The sequence below is a fragment of the Elgaria multicarinata genome, chromosome 14 (genome assembly GCF_023053635.1).
Source record: "Elgaria multicarinata webbii isolate HBS135686 ecotype San Diego chromosome 14, rElgMul1.1.pri, whole genome shotgun sequence".
In the NCBI taxonomy this organism is placed as follows: domain Eukaryota; kingdom Metazoa; phylum Chordata; class Lepidosauria; order Squamata; family Anguidae; genus Elgaria; species Elgaria multicarinata.
The window spans coordinates 30,711,493-30,727,820 of NC_086184.1; the positions used below are offsets into that span (position 1 = coordinate 30,711,493).

General features: G+C 45.1%; 1 protein-coding gene across 2 annotated transcripts in view; it reads left to right on the top strand.

Annotated features, from left to right (window-relative positions):
- The window catches only part of PDPR (pyruvate dehydrogenase phosphatase regulatory subunit), a 473,013-nt gene that overhangs the window by 98,324 nt on the left and 358,361 nt on the right, over positions 1 to 16,328 (top strand). The window lies entirely within an intron of this gene.

The following is a 16,328-nucleotide window of genomic DNA, read 5'->3' on the forward strand; positions in this document are numbered from 1 at the left end:
ACTGTCTCTGAACAGGGAGGTTCCATTTAGTTGTTATGGCTAACTGAACACGAATTTGTCTGAACCCGTTTTTAAAGCCAGCGAAACTCAGCGGCCATCACCCTGCTCCATGCACTAAGGAATTCCATACCTGAAGGATGTGTTTTGTGTAATATGGGAGAGAGAAATAAAGTGTGCTCTCTCTCTCTCCCTCCCTCCCCCCTCTCTTTCTGTGTGTGTGTGTCTGCTTTACTTTTCTTAAGAATGGAAGAATGAGTTAGAGGCCAGTCATAAAGTTCATCACTCATCAAAGAAGGGAAGGGGTGGAAAGGTTGTGACAAAAAGTGTCATCAGACGAGTGTTTTATAGCACGCTCGTGACTGGGCACTCATGAATCCTGTTTCCAGTGCACCTCCTGCTCCTTCTGCTCATTTTCCTGTCATATAAGAAGACCCGGAAAATCCGACTTTTTTTGGGCTGTAGTCAAAGGTGCTGCTATTTCCTGCTGTGTGCAGGAGAAGCAGCGCAATGAAAATGCCCACTGAATGGGCCACGTGGTCATTGATTGCTTCCTCTTTCTTCCCCGTGTGAAGAAAGAGGAAGCTGGTCGTCCCTATTGTGGAGTAGAAAAGTGACGGCAGGCAAACACGATTCCCCCTCCCACCATCTGATGATGCTCAAAGGAAGGATTTGACCAGTGGTTGAAAGCAACAAAGGTGGACGGCTTAAAGGGGGCTTCAGGTGTGAGGGAATGCTGGGAGTTGTAAGACTTCTGTCTGTCTAAACAGATGTGAGAGTGAAGAAAGCAAGAGCTGCCCATGGCCAGGGCCGGTGCCAGACTATTTTGCGCCCTAGGCAAGGTGAGCTACTTTCACCCCCACCCCCCAAAAAATGCCAACTTTGAATTTTAAGAACATATGTTTCCTGGAAAAAATAAGAAGCACAAAACTTGAAACTGCTAAATTTATTTTGAAGTGCAAGAAATATGTCATGCCAATGATAGCAAACAAATTGGAAAGGAACGTCTATGGGTCTAAAATGCATTATTTAATAGGAATATCACCTCCAAATCATCCCCCAACTCACACGCACGCGCACACACACACTCAGCATCACTCACTCCAAACAAACACATGCATTCACTCAAAGACCCCATGCACCCTGTTCACCTGTACATTCTCTCTCTCTCTCTCTCTCTTCCGGGTGCGTTCCGGAAGTCCGAAGGTGGAGCCGCCCCACCCCCACCCCAGCGTCCCTGGCTTCACTTCTCGCCCGCCCAGGCCCAGCTGAATCCTCGGCCCAGCCTGGCTCACAGCCAACGCGCGTGAGTGCTGCGCTGGGCCTGGCGCCCCTCTTAGCTTGGCGCTCTAGGCGGCCGCCTGAGTGGCCTCTATGGTAGCACTGGCCCTGCCCATGGCTGCAGATGGAAGTCGGGGTGGGTTTTTTGAGTGCAGGACAGGGGTGGGCAACATGCACTCCCCGCCCCCTGGCCTTTTGTGTGGCCTCCATTGTGCCCCACCACCCAATTTGTGATGGTAGCCAAAGAAGTGGCAATTTTCTTTAAAAACAAGGGGTGTGGAGTCTGTGTCTTGTTTGGAAGCAGAACTGTGCTCATTTTGCTTCCAAGGAAGGTGTCCTCCCCCTCCTGGAAGCTTGGATTCTAACACCTAGGAGGGCAACGGGCGGATGGGTGTGTGGGGAGAGCTCCCTCTATGATTTCTTCCTCTGAGAGCTCCGTCAGACAGACAGGGAGGAATCATAGTTTCCTGCCATTGCTTCTCCGCCCCGCTTCTGTTGCACAATACTACTACAGAGAAGAAAGAGGAAGTAAACAAAGTCCACGTGGCCCGTTCAATGGGCCATTTTTACCGCGCCCCTTCTCCTGCACACAGTAGGAAATAGTGGCAAGTTCCAGCTCTAAAAAATAAATTGGAGTTACTGGTGTCTTTTTTTGTCAAGGGAAGAAGGCTAGAAGGGGTGCGAGACGCAGGAGGCGGACATCGTTGTGAAGTGGTCCTGCGAAAATCCATGAATGCCCATTAACGAGTGTTCAATAAAATGCTTGTCTGATGATGTTCTGAGTATTTGTTGCCATCACAGCACTGCCAGCCAGGTAAGGCATGTAAAGGATGAGGAGAGTGGATTTGAGTTCGGGGAGGAGGGATGAAGAATTTTGGCCAGTATTCCCTACAATCCCTACTGCACTGAGTTGTAGGACCTCGGCAACAACCTTCATTTTGAAGCCACCTTCCCCAGCCTGGTGCCCTCCAGATGTTTCAGTCCACAGCTCCCATCATATCTAACAATTGGCCATGCTGGCTGGGGCTGATGGGAGCTATAGTCTAAAACATCCACTGGGTACCAATTTGGGTGAGGCTGTTTTACTGAGTCCTCTTGAATATGGAGAATTTCCTGGCAGTTTTGCACCCAGCATCTGCGTAATGCTAGAATCCAGTGTCATTTTCTGGCTTCTTCAACAGATGGCACTCTGGTGCTGTATTTTGGTGGCTTCCAGGCACTTTAACTCACAAGCTTTACATATTTATTTATTGCATTTTTATACCGCCCAACAGCCGAAGCTCCCTGAGCAGTTCACAAAAATTAAAACCATTCAAAGTATAAGCTTTGACCAGATACAAAAGAGGGCAGGGCTCCTGCAGCATAAACTGCTGTGCTGAAGAGGGAATTTCACCAGGTGCTGCCCGCATACAAATGACACCTGCCGAAATTCCTTTTTTTCTATACAACTATTAAAGGTACAGGAGCCCTGCCCTCCTGCCCATATGGTCACCCTAGTTTGGATGTACCCTGATGGATCCTGGAATGGATCCTGGTTATGTTTCCATGGATTTACTAATTGCTGAGGAGCTGGAGGAATCAGAAGACTCAGCAGAAAACTTAAAGGTCAACGTTGCACCTGGACATTGATGTCATGATTGAATAATTGGTAACTTGATTGTTTCAATTAAGGGATTGCAAGCACTTGCATCACTGTACAGTTAGCCTATAAAAAGGAATGTATTCCCATGTACATGTATCAGAAATGATCACTCAGTAATGATCACTCTATCAGAGCTGTATTGACTGACCGTATGTAAGTATTTGTATTTGTGATTGCCATAACTAAATTATATTTTTATATGCCAGTAAAGGTTTGTTTAAACCTACTGAAAGTCTAAGTCTTAATCTGTGTCTGTGCTGACTTTGCTGGAAACCGCTGCAAAAACTCTGCTATATGGTTATTGGCCAGAAGCCCAGTCTGGCAATAACTAAATAAGGTTGTAAATATAAACCAACATATCCCAATATACCCAACCAGCAGCCTGAGGGGATTTCTACACCAGGAGAAAATCTTGCAACTGTAGGGCAGCCTTCTGGCTTCCGTTCTCATCCCACAACCACAACATGTTCCCTTTACACTCATTTCCTTCCCCCTCCCACTTTCCCCCTTTAAACACAAGCTCTATAGGTTTCATTTATACAGCCACAAGATGGTGCTGTCTCCTGTTTCTTTAATAGTGTGATGTCCTCTTTTCCTGATGAAACGGAAAGGGAGTAATTTTTATTACTGCTTATATTCTGTTATCAATTATCACTCTGATAAAATGAGAGAGGCACTGGAGGATTGCAGCGTCATGAAATTGACCAGGAAACTTTTGTGAGTGGCCAGTCGTGAGGCTGCTATAAACAGCTCCTTTGAAGGGGTTGTCAAAGTTGGAACCTTCCCCTATGATGTTTTGCAAAAACAACACACTCCCCATAACATTAATTAGAGCTATGCACAAAGAACCTTTCAAAATTCTCTACTCTATTTGTGGGCCGAAAAGTTGGGGAGACAATTTCCTGGAGCGTGTTCAGAAGAGGGCAACCAATATGATCAGAGGTCTAGAAACAAAGCCCTATGAAGAGAGACTGAAAGAACTGGGCATGTTTAGCCCGGAGAAGAGAAGATTGAGGGGAGACATGATAGCACTCTTCCAATACTTAAAAGGTTGTCACACAGAGGAGGGCCAGGATCTCTTCTCGATCCTCCCAGAGTGCAGGACATGGAATAACGGGCTCAAGTTACAGGAAGTCAGGTTCTGGCTGGACATCAGGAAAAACTTCCTGACTGTTAGAGCAGTACGACAATGGAACCAGTGACCTAGGGAGGTTGTGGGCTCTCCCACACTAGAGGCCTTCAAGAGGCAGCTGGACAACCATCTGTCAGGGATGCTTTAGGGTGGATTCCTGCATTGAGCAGGGGGTTGGACTCGATGGCCTTGTAGGCCCCTTCCAACTCTACTGTTCTATGATTCTATGAATTCTCCAATAGTTTCCTCACAAGTAGGACTCCTCATCGGCAGAGTTTGTTCCACAGCTTTAGTTAAATCCAGCTGTGCACAACTGGCCTCTCAAAATTCTCCACCATATTTGTGGATAAAGAAATTGGGGGGACAATTTTACCAAATTTCTCTAGGGGGAGGAGAAATTCTCTAACAATTTCTCACAGGCAGGCATTACCAGTGGCAAGGATTGTGGAACGCTTCTTTCTTTCTTTCTTTTCCTCTGGGTTGCTTTGCACTGCCACCGCAAGTGACCACAGCATCAACTGTGTCAGCAGCCTGTCCCCCGTTTTGCATCTTCCAAAATGCCTGATATATCTGGCATCACTCCAGGGCATTGAGGGGAGGGAATGCAGCCACCACAAAAAATAATGGTGAAGAAAATGTGAAGAAAATGCTGAAAACTATCTTTTAATTTCTAGGAGCTAAGAAAAGAAAAATTCCAGGAATTTCCTTAAAGTTTTTGTCCACCCATGAAAAAGGCCTCCATTATTGTGCCTCATTCCGAGGGCATTTTTTAAATTTTATTTTGAATGAGTGTTGGTGGTATTTTTATTGTTGGTGGTATTTTTATTACACATCTCTTTATTGCTCTACTGTCTCCCAGGCTGCCTGCACTTCCTGATCTGAAAAGGCCCTCTGGGAGGAATAAAATGTGTGATGTCTTCCCTTGGGCAGGAAGTGGGGGAAGCCAAGGAGGCTACAGGCTGTGAGAGAGATGTGTGTACAATGACAGACAGGACTGTCACTCACACACCTCAGCCACCTCGTAAGTAAAGTAAGCACAACAACCCTGAACCAAACCCATAAGAATTTCTCCAAAATTTCTTCTCCTTTGAATTTCTTTTCAAACACAGTTTCTTTTCTATCAAGTTGAATGAGAATGGCTGAAATTCTTATGGGAGAAACTTTTGGCACAGCACCAGAATATACTGTTGAGACTAGGGATGTCTGGATTATGTAACATCCGGTTCCGTCTAAATTTCGTGGATTGTCAGCTTCTTTTCGTTCCATCGTCCGCTCATTGACAGATTCTGTTGTTGTTGTCAAGTTTTCAATTTCACGTTTGCATAAATTGGCATTTGCGCAAATCCCCCAAATCTGCAATTCACCCCAAAATACACATTCTCACACTTTAGCCTATGGGGGAAATCTTCATCTCCGGCCATTTTTTTGGGCATATTTTTCTATTATTAAATTTGTGCAAAATTCCAGAAAATTAGAAAATCAGCTCACAAGGGTGCGGAATCTGCCCGACTGGGGAAAAGCTGGTCTACTGTGGGATTCACAGATTGGATTCATAAAAATCTAAACTCATTTGATTCTGCTATGGATTTCTCCTACATCCCTAGTTATGAGCTATCCCTGTTGTAATGCAACGGTTTTGTGGGTGGCTTTGTGTTAATTTGGTGGTCTTACCTGAGTTTGAATTTGCACCTTTGCAACCCAGTTGGTCTTGCATGGTAATTAAGACCTGTTAGCTCTGCAAAAGCCATGTATAGTACACCCACCAATGCACGGATCAGCACATCAGCCTCGCGTGCCTCCTCTGGAGGAGTCCTCTTCAGAGCATGAGCTGGAGCTGCTTCCCTTGAGTCAAACATGTAGAGGAGCAGCCTGTGTTGAGGGACCCCAAGGCAGATCGTGAAGCGGGGGGGGGGATCCTGGGCCTTCAGGGGAGGCTGCTTTCAAGATGTTAGTCAGCCCTCTCTTGGGCTCAGAGGCAGATGCTGAATGGCCACCTAGACCCAGGGGCCATAGGCACCTAAAGATGCAGGCTCAGCTGGCTGCAACACACAGAAAATCCTGCCTGAGGAATAAGGGCTCTTCAGGAGGAAAGGTATACTTATTTTTATTTATTTATTTATTCATTTATTTATTTTATTGCATTTGTATACTGTCCCATAGCCGAAGCTCTCTGTGCAGTTTACATAATATTAAGACACTTAAAAACAATATACAAAAATTAAAAACCACAAAAGCATACAATAAATGCATACATTTAAAAGCACTATAGCAAGGCTCTACTAATGAGTAGAGTATTCCTTAGGTGGTGCTGATGGCCTGCAATGGTGCTCTGAGTTGGGCCCTGAAGGCTCAGGCTGCAAAGCCTCCACTTTTAGGCGTGAGGTCCTTGAACTGTGTCTCTTAGGGTGACCATATATGGAAAGGAGGATGGGGCTCCTGTATCTTTAACAGTTGTATAGAGAAGGGAATTTCAGCAGGTGTGATTTGTATATATGCAGAACCTGATGAAATTTTCTCTTCATCATAACAGTTAACAGTTGCAGGAGCTCTGCCCTCTTTTGTCTCTGGTCACTCTAGTATGCTCCTGTAGCTTCACCTATTGTGACGAAGAGGGAATTTCACCAGGTGCTGCAGGCATACAAATGACACCTTCTGAAATTCCCTTTTCTATATTACTGTTAAAGCATTATGTGGCTGATCTAAACAGGAAAACTATAATATTGGAGGGCTCCACCCCAAACATACAGGCATGGCTCTTTCTATGAATAAGCGTCCAACTGATGAAGACTCTTTGAAATGGGAATTGTACCGGACAACTGTATTATTTAGACGCCTAGAACTGCTGACGCCTAGTCCTGCTGTCCATAGGGTCACCTTAGTGTCTCTGCACTAGCTCTCCATCTTGTATTATGCTGATAACCAAGCTCTTCTCTGGAATGGATTGTGTTTGGATGTTAGACTGCCTTCAGACCTTGCCTTGGGTACTGATAATGCAAATTCCTAGCTGCTCTGTCTTTGCAGTACTGGGAACAGGACATTAGGTATACGCTGTGTGAACAAGGACTTTGTTTGTCTGCCTTGAATATCCCATCATTCAGCATCTGGTGTGCCAATCACCCCTCATCTACACTGTAAAGCCCATGTTACTGGGTAGGGGAAAAGATGGGATTCTTAAGAAGGCAAGAGATCCTTAAAGAGTTGCTCACGGGGTCAAGGACATAGAAAGAACCCTGACCTATGCATATAAACTAGCATATGCAAATTTGTGCCCTCGTTTGTCCTCTGTTTTGCCATTGTAGTTCCCACATGGATGCCCGAAGTGCATTCAGTGTGCTGGCTTATTGTTGCGCATGTGTGCTTGTAGTCTGCGGCATGAATCTGTACTTGTCACAGACAGATGTGGCCCAAAAATTGTTCGCTGCCCAAGGCAGAGAATTCCAATGCGCCCTAGGATTGAAATGAACTCCATAACTGTCTCTTTTGCTGCCCTTTCAAGATACCCCAAAATCTATTGCTACTAGATAGATTGGGGTGCTGTTTGGCTTCACCCTGGTGAGGTGGACCTGCCACAGAGATTTTGAATTTAGCTCTCTGGAGCTCCGCTTACTCTTCTGGGAGCTCCGTATGGGTTGCCCGTCTCTCTCAGTGGGGGGCTTCAGTTTTCATTATAGTTTCCCAGTTGGAAGCAAAGCCTGATGGGGCAGAATATGATTAAAAGAAATCTGCTCCTCTATCAAACCGTAGGCATTAACTTCAAGGATCCTCCGTCTGAAGCTGCCGCCGCCACAGAAACCTTTCCAGAAGAAATCGCCTGTTCTCTACTTCCACAAGCTGCAACTTTAAGCATATCCTCCAATATTTGTCAAAGAAAAACAGGCATAGTTGTATTATGGAAAATAAATATAACCAGAAATTAAGAGGAGGAGGAGGAGGAGGAGGAGGAGGAGGAGGAGGAGGAGGAGGAGAAGGAGGAGAAGGAGAAGGAGAAGGAGAAGGAGAAGGAGAAGGAGGAGGAGGAGGAGGAGGAGGAGGAGGAGGAGAAGGAGAAGGAGAAGGAGGAGAAGGAGAAGGAGAAGGAGAAGGAGAAGGAGGAGAAGGAGAAGAAGGAGGAGGAGGAGGAGGAGGAGGAGGAGGAGGAGGAGGAGGAGAAGGAGAAGGAGGAGAAGGAGGAGGAGAAAGAGAACCACCTAAGGATACTACTGCCCCCACCTGCAAGAGTTTAACTTAGACTGGAGTCAGATAAACATTTTCGTGGTGGTGAAGGTGGTATGTCAGAGGCAGCATTGCTCATGGCGTGTTGCAGCCTGACACAACCTAGCATCTGACAGTTGTGTTGGAGGACAACTCCCATCATGCCAAAGTATGCTGGCTGGGGATGTTGGGAGTTGTCAACCAACTAATCTGGAGAGCACCAAGTTGGGGTAAGCTGCTATATTATTTCCCAAACCTGCAAAACTTGTTTAGCAGAGATCATATCAAACTGGGCACACACACCTTGGACAGCGATGTCTCTTTCATACCGTTTTCAAACCATGGAAGAACATGTGACCTTTCTCCAGCCCCAGCCATCTCTGATAGTCTATGCAGTATGTACAGAATTTGAACGATCAAGGAGCTGTGAAACTGCATACTTACCCAGTGGAGGTTGGTGGCTCTGATGTCAGTGGAGTGGTGAATCCACCCTGGGTTTCAGTCAGAACTCTGAAAGAGCTACCCTGATATCAGAGCCAGCAGCCTCCAGTGGGTTTACCCCATTTTGATGAAACGTACAGACCCATGTGGGTTTGAGCTCAGGAGAAAACAATTCTGTGAGTTTCCAACAGACATGGGCTGCGTTTAGTGCTGATTGGCTGGCCCTCGTGACATCCCCACCCCTACCTACGACACAATAAAACTTAAAGTTTTAAAATTTCTTTCTTTTATATAAAGATGCTGATAAATGTTGAGGAGTGCTTGAAAAAGAAGAAGATAAAATAGGAAAGGCAACCAGTAGCATGAAACAAAAGTGTAAAAATGAAAAGGATAAATCCGGATTGGATTCTGAGACAAATTATATGTGTCATTTGAGAAGCAATGGTTTGGGGTTGTTGACTCAGCAGCAGGGGAAATGTGCAGACTCTCATTTCAGTCATGTCTGAATGCACACAAAGTGTTCTGGAGTTCTGCCAAGCACCATTATTAATTCCTGAAATATTATCTGCAAAATATACATTTCCTTGGAGCCGAGAAAGCATGTTGGTGCATTTCCCAACCATGCCAAAAGGTTTGTATATTTGAGCTGTTACCCTCCTAAATGCGACACTTGAAATTTCCATTGATGCTGACACAGGTGTGAGTTCTAGTTGAGCAAAAGCATTGTCCGGAACACATTGGTAGACTTTGTTCTTATAGACAGCAGCTCTTCAAGTACAACACAGGGAGTTGAATAGGAAGGACCCCAAAGAAAGTAATTCCTGGAGGAATGGTGCTCTGGTGGGCCGTCATCACTTATGCCTGGAGTGTCAGCCAAAAAGACATCCAGTGAGGAAAATGTTCATGGTGCTACATGATAGGGGAAGGGAAAAAGCTCTAGGCTTGCTATTCAAATGGATTGACACGTCTGTCATTAACAACTCTGGATTGGCAGCCTTCTGCCAGTTGTACCTCATGCTAGGTGTGTGGGTTGTCAATTACTTTGAATTGGTCTATCACATGGATGCAGAACCTCTGGCCTGCTGGTCTAATCAGGTCCACAGAGGTTGTGCTTCTAGCTCACGAAGCCTACTTGTGTTCATCCAGGAACGCAGTAGTGAATTACATAATTTAGCTATGCACTGTGTGAAGAATTACTTCATAGAATCATAGAATCATAGAATAGCAGAGATGGAAGGGACCTACAAGGCCATCGAGTCCAACCCCCTGCTCAATGCAGGAATCCACCCTAAAGCATCCCTGACAGATGGTTGTCCAGCTGCCTCTTGAAGGCCTCTAGTGTGGGAGAGCCCACAACCTCACCAGGCAACTGATTCCATTGTCGTACTGCTCTAACAAGAAGTTTTTCCTGATGTCCAGCTGGAATCTGGCTTCCTGTAACTTGAGCCTGTTATTCCATGTCCTGCACTCTGGGAGGATCGAGAAGAGATCCTGGCCGTCCTCTGTGTGACAACCTTTTAAGTATTTGAAGAATGCTCTCATGTCTCCCCTCAATCTTCTCTTCTCCAGGCTAAACATGCCCAGTTGTTTCAGTCTCTCTTCATAGGGCTTTGTTTCCAGACCCCTGATCATCCTGGTTGCCCTCCTCTGAACATGCTCCAGCTTGTCTGCATGGACAAGCATTTTATTTGTCCTGGATCTCCCACCAATCAGCTTAATGGGGTGACCCCACTGGGTTCTAGTATTTTGAGAGAGGGAGAAAAATGCCTCCCTATCTGATTTCTCCACACCATGAGTCATTTTAAACACCTCTATCATGTCTCCCTTTAGCCTCCTTTTCCAAGCTAAACAATCCCAACTGTTGTAACCTTCCCTCATAGGGGAGATGCTCCAGCCCCTTGATCATTTTAGTTGCCATTCTCTGCACTTTTTCCAGCTCTATAATAACGTTTTTAAGGTGTGGTGACCAGAACCGTATACAGTATTCTAAGTGTGGTTGCACCATAGACGTGTATAAAGGCAGTATGATACTGGCCATTTTATTCTCAATCCCTTTTCTTATCATGCCTAACATGGAGTTTGCCTTCTTTACAGCGGCCGCACACTGGGTGGACATTTTCATCGAGCTTTTCCACCACAACCCCAAGATCTCTTTCTTGTTCTATCACCGCCAGCTCAGATCCCATCAGGTTATACTTGAAGTTGGTTTTTTGCCCCAACCTGTGTCACCTTACACTTGCTTACATTGAGCCGCATCTGCCATTTGGACACCCGCTCTCCCAGCTTGGAGAGATCCCTTTGGAGCTCTTCACAACCCCTTTGTGTTTTAACAACCTTAAATAATTTGGTGTCATTGGCAAACTTGGCCACTTCACTGCTAATTCCAGATCTGTGAAGTGATCTTTGCATCCAGGCATTCTCCTTCTGCAAGGTTCCACTCATCATTTTTGTGATTAGGGGATAGAACAGGAAGGAATAAATAGTATCAAAAATCCAGAGCAGGGTGAGGAGATGGGGCCTAGGGAAAGTTCAGAAGTCTGGATTGATAGGCTCAGAAGCCTGCATTTGGCTCAGGGGCCTGGAGGTTCTCTGTTCCTGTTCTAAAGCAATGTCTCATATAAAATGTCTGAAACGTATCAAACAACTGAGAATGAGCAGGCTGTGAAATCAATGACACGTTCTATGTAATGAGACCACCTATACTTTGCCAAACAATAGGAAATTCATCACCAAAACAGAGGATTGAAAAGGGTGTAGATATGCATAGCATTTGCATATGCTAATTTATATGTATGTGCATATATATTTAAAGAAAGTACTACACTTTCGATATAATTAATTAATTAATTAATAAAATGTCTTTGATACCTTTAAGAAAAATACTCAAGGCAGCTTACAATAGAATGAAAACAAAGTTTTAGAAAGCTACAAGAATTATCCATTAATTGTACAGCTGTTCAAATTGAAGATCCTCCTCTAACAACCCTTACAATATAGGACTATCCTATGTAAAGTAGGATGCCTGGCCATCCTAGTTCTACATCGGTCCTGAGCACTGACAGGATCTATCCCCTCAGTAAAAATCGCTGGTTTCAGCATGTGAGGAGGCGTCTGCGATGTGACGGCAGGGGTTGCTGTAGCAATTATTCAATAATTTTAAATAATGGAGCAATTATGATGACAAACTTGCTTACGCCTCACACGCCCTCTTTTGTTGGTGCTTCAGATTTTAAGACCGTCTAGAGCAGGCAATAATGTGGCACTGTAAAACGCTGCAACTCCCCGTTGCTGCTTGCAGACGCCTCCAAGGAGTCATTAGACAGAGGTCAAAATGTTACATCAATCAGGGTGGCGCATCGACATCATTCTTCTGCTGGGGAGGAGTTTGTATCTTGTCGACCTGAAGAAATGTAGAAAGGCCCAGCACTCTCCGACTCTGCCTTCTTGGTTTCTCTCCTTATCTTCAATGCTAACGCAGGCTTTGCCTTTAAGTGTCCTTCTGCCTCCGTTTGGGAAGTGGATTCTTCGCTTTGGGAGGTGGATTCTTCGCTTTGTAACAGAACATCCACACACAGCGACAGTGGTGCAATGAGGGCCAGTGGAGGCCATCGGCTCCAATTCCAGTGGGGCTGTGGTTCCATTCTGGGTTTTAGTCAGAACCAGACAGAATTCTGCAGGAGCTATCCGATATTTAAAGGATAGGTAGGGTTCAGTACTTTGGATAGCTCCTTTAGAGTTCTGGCTGGTTGTGACTAAGAGCTCCATCACACCTGCATGTTTGCCTTGGTTTGCCCTCTAATCATCTGCCCTCGTTTCCATAGCGTGTGAAATCCTGATCAACTTACACCTTTGCGCTTCTATGTTTCATTCATCTTTACACCTCTCCTCTCGTGTGCACCAGCATACTGCTGTTCTTCTGTTGAGATGCACATCCCCCCAACAGATCTGCTCTGTACCTCCACCTACAGTTCATTGGTTGGTGGTAGTTGGACACCGCGCCCTCCCTACATGGTTATTCCCTGTTGCCTGGGCTACGCTCGTTCCCCTCACCCTGCCTGGAGGCTTTGGAGCGTGAACATAGTATAATCAGATTGAGGCTTACCTTTGAGTAAACACCATTGAACAGAGAGAGACTTACTTCTGAGTAAACAGAAGTAAGCAGAAGTAAGCTGAGTAAACAGAAGTAAGCATGGTGTTGCAGAGCACTTCTTCCCAGTTTGCTGTTTTAAGACTTAAAAAAGAAAGCTTCTGAATGACCACACTATTAAAAGTCAGTCGTATATGTGTTTACTCAGAAGTAAGTCTCTCTCTCTCTATTCATTGGGGTTTGCTCAAAGGTAGACATGCATTAGTATGAGTGGGATGTAAATGCAGTTGAGTAATGGGATTTACTTTTGAGTAAGGAAACCAGCAGATCTGTAGTTTATGAACTTGAAGATGCACAGCTTTGCATGATCAAAGCAATGGAAGATCGATCCTTTGCATTAGTGAACTACCAGGGGAAGGGTTTAAGCAGGAAAATTTAAAAAATCATTAAAAAAATCAAAGGATGACCCAATCTAATTCAAATTTGGCATGTTGAAAGCCCTCCTTATGAGCTATCACTGTGCCAATTTTGATCTCTTTATCTTTAAAAATGAGGGTGCTGCTGGCAAGGAGGGTACATTTTCCACATTTCTTTTAACGTGAAAATACCCACTGGAGAAAAGGCACGCCCCTCTCCACCCCCCAGAAGATGGATGAAAATACACATTGAGGGTAGCACATTGTCCTTTTGATTTACTGGAAGAATCAGACTTTCCCTGCACCAAAAAACAGAGGGGGGGGGAGTGAGGTCAAGGTGGGGCATGGACAATGTCATCTGAGTCCTTTCCACACAACCCATGTTGACAGTGGGCTATAATGCTGGTGTGATGGAGCCCTAAAGCCCACAGTGACCCTTTCTACACCGTAGAGCGGGGGGGAGGATCTTGCAAGATCTTGATTGCGAGATCCTCACCTTAGTCCACACGCAGGTGCAACATCCCGGGAGGAAGGAAGATGTCGCACATGCCATTATTATATTTTAAAGGAAATGAGCGTGCATGCACTCCAATTAAATGCATATTTTTTTTTAAAAGCCCTGCCCCCGCTGCCCCCCTGATTCCTCCTGGCCCGGTTCCTTCCCTCTACTGCTCCCCGCTACTTGCGGGGAGGAGGAAAGAAGTCAGGATGAGTGGCCACACCTCCCGTGGTCTCGGGATGATCCCGAGACTGCAGGAAGAATTGGATTTTCCCAGGGAGTACTTATCCCTGGGAAAACCCATTCTTGCCCTCCTTCCTCCTGGGAGTCCCTGTGCGTCATTTGAATGCACAGGGACTTGGCTGTGACCAGCCCGGATTTTCAGGCAGGTGTAGAAACGGCCAGTGGATTCATAGCCCCCACGGAAATCAAAACCACCATCATCCTTTGACTAAGGCAGAAGTTTCAGGCTGGTGTAGAAATGGCCAGTGGATTCAAAGTCCCACGGAAATCAAAACCACCATCGTCCTTTGACTAAGGCAGAAGTTCAGTGCTAAAATCCAGGGCTTTGCAGCCCAGGTGACCCCAAATGACCACCCAGAGAGTAGCAGGGGATGAGGACACTGGCAAACAGGCCCAGCACGACCCTCTGGACTAGATAGACATACAGGCCCATCAAGACTGGCACTGGTCACTGCAGCATCCTATTATTATTATTATTATTATTATTATTATTATTATTATTATTATTATTATTTCATTCATTCTCAATCAGCAGTCATGCAAATGCTAATTTTTATTATCTTTACTTTAAGAATATATTACCATTTTCTACAGCAAAATAGTACTTATTCCCAAGTAAATGTGTTGAGCATCAGTGCAGCAAAAGAGAACTCAATTTTATTCCTGTACTCTTGATTAAATGAGTTTTAAATGCAAAACCTGATTCAGTGTGTTTGAATCAAAGTTGCTTCATAGCTCCACACCCCTGTGTGCATGTTTTACTGTTACCCAGTATACTCCCCCAGAACTATATTAAAAAAATACAAAAAACCTCTGTATCTTTCTACTCCAATATTTTATCTTACATTTCATCCCCCAGTGCCTGCTGTGAATTATAGTGTGTGTGTGTGTGTGTGTGTGTGTGTTTGCTTCTCCACTGAGTTCTGTGTTGTGTTTTCTACAGTCTGTCTAGTTTGAGTGTGTGCAAATTGAGTGTTGCAGCACACATTCTTTCCAAAACCAGACACAAAAGAGGGCAGGGCTCCTGCAGCTTTAATGGTTGAGATGAAGAGGGAATTCCACCACCAGGTGCTGCAGCCAGACAAAGGACACCTGCTGAAATTCCCTTTTCTATACAACTGTTAAACCTACAGGAGCCCTGTCCTCCTTTCCATAGGGTCTCCCTAACACCCCTGATTTATGTGGAGTGGTAGATGTTGACTAGGGGGATGAGGACAGTGTAGCCTTTCCACTTTCGGAAGAGAAGCCTCTTACTCCTCAGTATTGTTTCCTCTGCCAGGAAGACTGTATTTCTTTGGAGCAGCCGCGAGGAACAGGAGGATTTGGACATGGCCTGGGGGTAGTTTGCATGGTCCTTGTTCAAGCCCTTCTAACCCTTTGTTCCTTGTCCATTTTTATCCAGTTTTCAACTGCCTTTCTTTAAATTACTTTAATTTAGATGCAGCAATCTTCACAACAAAGGTCTTCCTTCAGAGGTTTACTTAATTCGTTCTTTTATTTCTGTGCCCGCTCAGCTGTGTAATAATTGCTTAAGGTTGAAATCCTATGCATGGCTGGCTGGGGAATACTGGGACTTGTAGGACTTTTTCTGTCTAAACATAGAATCATAGAATCATAGAATAGCAGAGTTGGAAGGGACCTATAAGGCCATCGAGTCCAACCCCCTCCTCAGTGCAGGAATCCACCCTAAAGCATCCCTGACAGATGGTTGTCCAGCTGCCTCTTGAATGCCTCTACGGTGGGAGAGCCCAAAACCTCCCTAGATCACTGGTTCCATTGTCGTACTGCTCTAACAGTCAGGAAGTTTTTCCTGATGTCCAGCTGGAATCTGACTTCCTTTAACTTGAGCCCGTTATTCCGTGGCCTGCACTCTGGGAGGATTGAGAAGAGATCCTGGCCCTCCTCTGTGTGACAACCTTTCAAGTATTTAAGAGTGCTATCATGTCTCCCCTCAATCTTCTCTTCTCCAGGCTAAACATACCCAGTTATTTCAGTCTCTCTTCATAGGGCTTTGTTTCCAGACCCCTGATCATCCTGGTTGCCCTCCTCTGAACCCCTCCAGCTTGTCTGCATCCTTCTTGAATTGCATCGGATTCATGAACACTGGACTCCCTTAAGTACGTATTTTCAGTGTTGCATTTCTCATCTTACTTTTATATCTGCTTGTTTTGTGTATGTGTACAATTTTCTCCCCCAGTGACAAATTATTATAGCTGGGAATGTGAAGAAGCCCATTTGTACTGTAAAAATAGTCCAGTGTTCATGAAGCATTTCAGTGGAGCTGGGCCTACACAGTCCCAACTTAAGAAACACAGGAGGTACCAGTCCAGGATGAAAACAAGATCTGTCACATAAATAACAAATGATCATCCTGGCAGAAACAGATTATTACAACATCA